This window comes from Schistocerca cancellata, chromosome 10 (genome assembly GCF_023864275.1).
Source record: "Schistocerca cancellata isolate TAMUIC-IGC-003103 chromosome 10, iqSchCanc2.1, whole genome shotgun sequence".
Classification (NCBI taxonomy): Eukaryota; Metazoa; Arthropoda; class Insecta; order Orthoptera; family Acrididae; genus Schistocerca; species Schistocerca cancellata.
Window position 1 is genome coordinate 219937550 of NC_064635.1, and position 8791 is coordinate 219946340.

At 41.0% G+C, this 8791-nt stretch overlaps 1 non-coding gene across 1 annotated transcript; it reads right to left on the reverse strand.

Moving 5' to 3' along the window:
- Positions 1–1527: 1527 nt before the first annotated feature.
- Trnad-guc (transfer RNA aspartic acid (anticodon GUC)) lies at positions 1528–1599 on the reverse strand. Its single transcript has one exon. It is a non-coding gene; the product is annotated as a tRNA-Asp (tRNA).
- Positions 1600–8791: the final 7192 nt, after the last annotated feature.

Consider the following 8791-nt stretch of genomic DNA (forward strand, 5'->3'; position numbering starts at 1 on the left):
GGTTCATTTATATTCTTAGAATAATATATTGACGTTTCTGTGGCTGACTGACATTTGCAGTACAGCAGATCTTTCTTTCCAGTTTCTCATTTTTTGTTGCTTTTCATTCCGCTATGTAAACCGCGCTTTTTAGCATACAGCGTCACTGTTTATAAAATATTCATCGACCATCTTGTTTTATGTGGCGGAAAGGAAAGAAAAAATACTTTCAAGGTATAGCATAATCGCTATAGTCTTAAAAAAATATAAAAATAAATGACAATTGCATTCAGATACGGTGTTTACAATGTTACAGAGCTAAAATGTTTACTGTAATGTTTTGTGGTTAATACTCGGAATGTTTTATGTACAAATCATATCAAGACTACATTTTTAAATTCGTTAGTGTTTTTAGGAGGCACGCATTTACACCAGTATGTTTTAAAATTTTAATATAAAACGACAGCATTCAGGCACGGCTTTAGTATATGACAGTGGAACCGCTAGTTTTATTGAGAGCGCTTGCTCCGTATCTGCAAGTAACAGTAAGTATACCAAATTTGTTGTATAATTAAAAACAAAACTCTTTTAGTTCAGTAATATTGAAATACACAGTTGTAACTGAATATTTATATTTGTATATTGGTTAACAGACTTGGAAATCGACAATTCTAAGCGAAACCGATTAGTCTGAAACAAGAACACAAACCAACACACGGAAAATATTTTCTTCTTGCAATTCATTTGAATTTCAAGTTTTACGGCATTGTGATTCGTGCATAATTTCTAGTGCCTGTAGGATATTAATACATTTATACCATTTCGTTATTTAAATAGAATCTCCAGAGGATTGTGTACGTCCCTTATTTTGTACCCAGTTCCATGCGTTTTAACTATTATTCAGTCAAAGGGATGTGTTCGTCACACATTTCAGTATGAGCAGCGGTAAGATCTTCCTCAACCACGCGGTTATTCATAGTCTCCTATTTTCTGTTGTTTTTTGAAGAGCATGTAACATTTCTTATAATTTTATTAATAAATAAGTCAATAATAATAGGCCGCAATGGTTATTTTACTATACTCCATGATCTTTCGGGCGTGCATACGAAATAGCAGTGTTTCTTTTTCCGATGTTTAAGTTAATAACGGTACGACTATCTACAGAGCGAGTCCGTGAAAGGATCGGAAGATTAAGTATTACTACTGCGGTTGCACGCCTAGGAGACGACCGAATATTCTACCTGCAGAGAACACTTCGAGGAAGACTATTCTCTGACTACCGTTTACTGCGACGAAGCTGACTTTGTTGAACTGTAACAAAATTATTTTGCGAAAGGTGTACCGCAATTTTGGTTACACGAATGGGATGCAATATTCGTGACATTCGAAGCAGTAAAACGATGTTTACGAGTTCCTAGGGAAAGTGGATACCGCTGTTGTAGTTTTTCTGTTTGCGCTGTAACCGCTTCCAAAGAAATTCGTGTTTCTTGTATATAGCAACATTAAGAAGCAGCCAAATGGCAAGTGAAGAGAAAAAAAAAAAAATTTCTCCCCGGCCGGGAATCGAACCCGGGTCTCCCGCGTGACAGGCGGGGATACTAACCACTATACTACCGAGGACTGCGAGGAGCTTCTCGTATAAAATGGTCGATCAACAGTATACAAGTTATTTCGTAATGTGAATATATGATTCTTCACAATACTGTTTCACTGTGGTTGAAAACGTAAAAGTGGAATGCGTACTGGTCCATATTCAAGTTAGTGCATGTAAAGTTGCTAAAATTTCTCACGAATTAGTAGCAAATCGATTCCCTATATTGTTTACGATTTTTGTAGCAGTTGATTCAGAATTGGGATTTTGCCACATTACATTTATCGACTGATGAAAAATAAACCATTTTACAAATTATTTTCTGAACAAATACATACATCCCCCCCCCCTCCAAACACATACATAGACTGATGAAAAATAAAAGATTTAACGAATTCTGTTCTGAATATATACACATCACACACACATCCGAAATCCAGGTAACAATGTTCAGCAGTTTCGAATTTTAAAATAGTAATGCTGTATAGGACCATGAAGTTACCTTGGGGGGGGGGGGGGGGGGTCTCTGCAGACATCATGAGACTCTGGCATAACATGGGGGTGATACGCGATTACAAGAACTCAGCAAGAGAGTTCTCACAGCCTCTGTCACCTCAATTCTCCAACTTCCTACCTACACGTGGTGCCCCTGTTAAGCCGAGCAACTCAGCGGAAGGCTGGTTTACCAACCCCAGCGGGAAACTGAGTCGGTGAGCAGATAGGAGTTGGAGGACAGTGGAAGGCAACAGGAAACCACCACTGAACTATCCCAAGAAAACCCCATGGCTTCGCTCAGCTCAAAATGTTCCGGAGTTTCAAGTTCCCCGATCGGATCTCCGGGAGGGACCAGGTTGAGAGGAGCTTCACGAAGAGTAAAATGGTGCAAAGAGAAGCACTGCATAGGAACATGGAATGTAAGATCCATGTGTCAAGGAAAACTAGACATAGTGAAAAGAGAAATGGAGAAAATTAACATCGACATATTGGGAATAAGTGAAATGAGGTGGACTGGCATGGGAGAATTTGCTTCAGATGGCCATATGGTGTATTATTCTGGGCACGATAACAACAGAAGTAATGGAGTAGCCTTCATAGTTAGTGATAAAGTGAGAAAAGCTGTAATGGGATGCAAATATAAAAATGAGAGAATGATGTCCATCAGACTTCAAGGTCAGCCCCTCAACATCACAGTAATTCAAGTTTATGCACCAACAACCGATGCTGAAAAGGAAATTATTGACCAGTTCTATGGAGATTTACAAGAATTACTACTGTCAACACCAAAAAAGGATATCGTCTTCATAGTTGGAGATTGGAATGCAAAAGTGGGAAATCAAGCTGTAGAAGGTATAACAGGGAAATATGGTCTTGGTACAACAAATGAAGCTGGACAGAGACTCCTAGAATTCTGCCAAGAAAATTCATTGATAATTACTAATACACTGTTTCAACTACCAAAACGACGCCTATATACCTGGACTTCGCCAGATGGCCAACACCGGAACCAAATTGATTACATACTTTGTAATCAGAGGTGGAAGAGCGCGGTTCAGTCAGCTACAACAAGACCTGGGGCTGACTGCGGATCAGATCGTGAGCTCCTGATTGCAAAATTTCGGCTGAAACTTCAGAATGTAGCAAAAAGTATCCCAACTTGCAGATACGATCTTAACTCTATACCCTCCGACTACGCTGTAGAGGTACAAAACAGATTTAATGTATTACAGCTGGAGGACAAAAGCTCGCAAGAGATGTGGACAGAAGTAGCTAATACTGTCAAGGAGGACGCAGAGAAACACATTCCCAAGAAAAGGAACAGCAAGAAGGCTAGATGGCTATCAGTTGAGGCACTGCAAGTTGCAGAAGAACGAAGGAAAGCAAAAATCAAGGGAGATAGATCAGCTATGTTTGAATTAAATAAAGGTTTTCAGAAATTAGCTAGAAGGGATAAAAAGATATTCTTTAATGAACAGTGCGAGGAAGTTGAAGATAGTAACGGAATGGGGAAGACAAGAGATCTTTATAAGAAAATTAGAGAAATTAAAGGAAAATTCCAGGCAAAAATTGGAATGATAAAAGATAGAAACGGGAAAGATCTGAGTGAAGCAGAGGATGTTAAGGAAAGATGGGCAGAATATGTAGACCTATACAAGAAAGAACTGCATAATGACAGGGCTCCTACTGCTGATGTTAATGTTAATTTAGAACTGGGAGCCAGATATTTTGGAGAGCGAAATCCAGTGGGCCCTAGAAAATATGGCTGATAACAAAACTAGTGGACATGATGAAATACCAGCAGAATTGTTTAAAGTCACTGGAAAGGATGCAGTGAAAGTGCTGCACTCAATATGTCAAAAAATATGGATCACGCAGCAGTGGCCAGAAGACTGGAAAAGATCAGTATTCATCACCATTCCAAAGAAGAGAAGTTCTAAAGAATGCTCATATTACCGAACAATCGCACTTATTTCACAGGCTAGCAAAGTTATGTTGAAAATCTTACAAAATAGACTTCGCCAATATCTAGATCGAGAGCTACCAGAAGAACAAGCTGGATTTAGGAAAGGAAGAGGAACTAGAGATCAAATTGCTAACATTCGGTGGATTATGGAAAAAGCGAGAGCATTCCAGAAAGATGTGTACCTCTGCTTTATTGACTACGCCAAAGCCTTTGACTGCGTCGATCACAACAAATTATGGAACGTACTGAAAAATATGGGTGTACCAAATCACCTCATTCATCTGATACGCAGTTTATACCTTGAACAAGAAGCCACGGTGAGAACTATGTATGGAACAACGAAATGGATAAAGAGTCAGAAAGGGGTCCGGCAAGGCTGCATACTGTCACCGTACTTATTCAATCTGTATGCAGAACATGTTATGAGGAATGCGAGGCTAGATGAAGGAGAAACAGGAATTATAATAGCTGGAATAAATGTAAACAACCTCAGGTACGCCGATGATACGATCCTGTTGGCAGAAAGTGAAGAAGAATTGAGAACACTCTTGCTGAAGGTGAAAGACGAAAGTGAAAAGGCCGGTCTTAGGCTGAATGTGAAGAAAACGAAAATTATGGCAACTACACCTACCAATTCGTGGGATATAGCAGGAGAAAGCGTGGAGGCAGTGACCACATACAGTTATCTCGGTTCCCAGATCTCTGCTGATGGCGACTGCAGCCATGAAACCCGGAGACGCCTGTTGCTCGGTAGACAGGCGATGTCAAACCTTGACAGGGTTATAAGGTCCAGAGATATAACACTAGCAACAAAGATCCGTATTGTGAGGGCTATGGTCTTTCCAGTTGTGATGTATGGATGTGAGACCTGGACCATTAGAAAGGCTGAACGGCGAAGAATCGACTTCTTCGAATTGTGGTGTTGGAGGAAACTTCTTAGAGTTCCGTGGACTGGAAAGAGAACCAACAGATCAATATTGGAGCAAATAAAACCAGATTTCTCCCTGGAAGGTCTAATGTTAAAACAAAAGCTGACCTACTTTGGACACACAATGCGAAGGCATGCCTCGCTGGAAAAAAACATTAATGCTGGGGAAGATTGAAGGAACTAGAAGAAGAGGACGTCAGAGGATGAGATGGATCGATGGCATCACAGAAGCAATGTGTTCCAACCTGGAAGGTGTGCGGGAGAAAGTCCAAGACAGGAAAAAGTGGCGTGATTTGGTTCATGGGGTCACGAAGAGTCGGAACCGACTAAACGAATAGAGAGAGAGGGAGATAGGACCATGTGTTTCGATTTCAAATGTTAATCAAACATTCGACTTAATTCTACTTTATTAAATCACATTTTTCTTGTTGTAAATTGGCACATGAGATTTTAGTTACTTGTACCGTTACATAATGTCTGCCGTGTAATATTATGGGGAGTCTGACAGATATTCGCTGACCTATCTCACCTAAAGCTGCATACGCAACACTGTTTTATGATCCTTTCGCTAATTCTGAGTTCCAGCATAGTGTGTCTTTAAAGTATGTTTGTGTACGAGGTACGCATATCTGTAAAGTTTTCATGCGCGATTTGATGTTTAATGTCTTCACTTTGCTCTCACTCTCTCCTGCCTAATCAGGTTTCCAGCGTCCACCCCTAAACACAACATAATCCACACTTCCAAAAAAATCGTGTCACTACATCTGACAGAACTAGGATATGTCTCGCGGAATCGGTGGAAATGTCTCGCGGAATCGGTACGCATGCTCAGCATGCGCTTTCTATATGTTCCAAAAAGCCGCGCATAAAAACGGGGTTGTTGCGGAGCTCATACGTCGGGTGCAATTGGTGATAGGAAGGTAGGTTCAAGTATTTTAGATAGCGGTTGGGCTAGGGACAAATTTTATACCCAACAGAAGGACCATCTTACTGTAACTATCCTACAGTGCGAGCACTATGCACAAATCTGTTGCATCTTTTTGAATTAGCCTACGGGGCTTATGCGGGCACCATTTACCTCACGGATGGTTCCTGAGCAAATCTGGGAAATAACGACCAGTAGCGGATAATTAAATATCTTGATCGCAGCAAGTTGCAACAATTTTAACGGTATATTCTCCAGGTATTTAACAAGAATTGTCATCTTCCCGTTTTCAAAATATATATTCGTTATGAAGAAACACCCCTAAAATCTGGCTTTTGAGTACGAAACCGTAGCCGCAGATTCCAAGACACCTGCGCACAGATAATGTCTGAAATTGTTAGGATATATTCCCAAGATCCCGATCTCGAATAGCTTTGAAAATCTTCTTGATATCTTTATATGTTTCCAACACAGAGAGATTCAAAGTTAACCTGCTTTTACGGGTAACATAGACACTTAAAATCCGGTGTGAGGTTGAAACGTACTTTGTAAAGTGGCATAGCACAGAGAAATATGCTGTAAAGCGTCTCCGTTGTCATCAAAAAAGTTCTGCGAACCTTGGGGTGGCGTCACAGAGATACTGAAGGAACTGTAGTCGGAGACTCTTGAAGACAGACGTAAACTATTCCGAGAAAGTCTATTACGAAAGTTTCAAGAACCGGCTTGAAATGATCACTCTAGGTAGATACTACAATATGTACCGCTCACGTAGGGATATTGAGGGTAGGATTAGAATAATTACTGCACACAAAGTGGCATTCAAACAATCATTATTCCCGCGTTCCATACCTGAATGAAACAGGAAGAAACCTTAATAACTGGTACAATGGGTCGTCCCCTCTGCCATGCACATCACGATGGTTTGCGGAGTACAGATGCTACGGCGTAAAGTCAAGCGCCGGAACGCTAGTCAGTAGGTTTCTTAGACACCCCATATTCGTCGACTAGGTAGATACCACATTACATGCAGATGTAGGTGTACTGAAGCACATGCAAATTTTTGCGCAAGTAAAATCCGGTACGAGGTGTAAAATTAGTTTTCCATTATTCCAATTTCATGTACGTAAACTATCAATACATTCCTGACCCATACAGCTCTTCCCATACGAGTGACATTGCCTGACTGGAAAGTGGCATGCCACCAGACTCATTCCATCTTCCTCAGCACTTTAAAAATTTTCCAAAAAAAATTGGCGTGCGAACATATTCGCGCTTTTTTAGGCTGAGAGAGTTGCAGGCAGTGGCAGGGGAAAAGAGAGGAAGATAGTAGGCAGAGATTGTGGTATCGAAAGGGTGAAGAAGACAACGGCAGCGTGAGGGGAAGAGAAAGGTACAGTGGCAGAAAATCATACGAGGGTGGTTTGAAAAGTTCTCGGTACGGAAGAGAAAAAAAGTACCTACATCACTGAAAATTTTTACTTTTCAATGTAGTCTCATTGTAGATTAATGCTCTTGCTCCAACGGTGTTCCAGTGACTTGATCCCATCTAGAAAATGAGTTTCCTCCAGGCCTGCAAAATAGTTGTCAACTCCGGCAATCAGTTCTTCGTTTGAAGTGAAGCTTCGCCCACCAAGAGAAATTTTCAGTTTTGGGAAGAGATGGAAGTCTGATGGAGCCATATCAGGTGAGTAAGGCGGGTGTGGCAACAATCCATACCTTAGTTCGTGTAATTTTGTCATGGCGACGACACATGTGTGCGAGTGCGCACTGTCTTGATGGAAGAGGACTCTCTTTCTTGCTAAACCTGGCCTTTTTCCGTGTATGTTTTGTTGCAATTTATCCAGGAGGTTAGCATAGTATTCTCCAGTAACTGTTTGCCCAGTGGGGAGATTATCTACAAATGTAATCCCCTTCGCACCCCAGAACACTGTTGCCATGACCTTCCCCACCGGAGGAATTGTCTTTCCTTTCGTTGGTGGCGGACGATCAGCTTCTTTCCACTGCTTTGAATGTTGTTTTCTCTCTGGGGTATAGTAGTGCACCAAAGTTTCATCTCTGGTCAGAAACCGACAAAAAATGTTGTTCGTTTGTCCTAAAACGAGCCAAACATTGTTCCGATATGTCCATTCTCGTGCATTATTGATCCAGGGTCAAGAGTCGCGGCACCCATCTTGCAGATAATTTTTTCATTCCTAATTATTGAGTTAAAATGTGATATACTCTTTCAGATGACATCTGGCAAGAATGAGAAATTTCACGCACTTTCAATCGGCGATCCTCCGTGACCATTTTGTGCACTTTTGCAATGATTTCTGGAGTAGTGACACATCTTGGCCGACCACTGCGCGGATCATCATCTAAGCTCTCCCGACCAAATTTAAATTCATTTGTCCACTTGGCAACAGTTGAATATGAAGGAGCAGAGCCCCCAGTGTATTCTGGAAATCGTCATGAATGTCTTTTGCTTTCATACGTTTCTTTACGAAGTACTTAATCGCTGCTCGAATCTCGATTTTTTCCATCTTCGCAAATCACTATACCGGAACAACAACAGAACCATGTCATTGGAACAGCTCTCTTCCAAGAGCACTGGCTTGGCACGTGTTTGGCCGGTATTACACTATCAGATTTCAAAGATGTGATCAAACATTGCGTCAAATATATTTTTGACGTACATCCTTGACGTAGCGCTAGAAGGGGTATTACACTGTCATCATATTTTTCGTCAAAGTTCAAGATGGATAACAACAACAACTTGTTATTAACCGCAGCAGCTGCATTTACCACAATTGCACTGTGTGCACATGCGGAAGGGAAGCGGGAAAAAAAAGGAAACATAGCTGGGTGAAGCCGAGGGTTTTACGATGACACGATAAAAGCTTTCAACAAAACTTGTTACATGAGCTT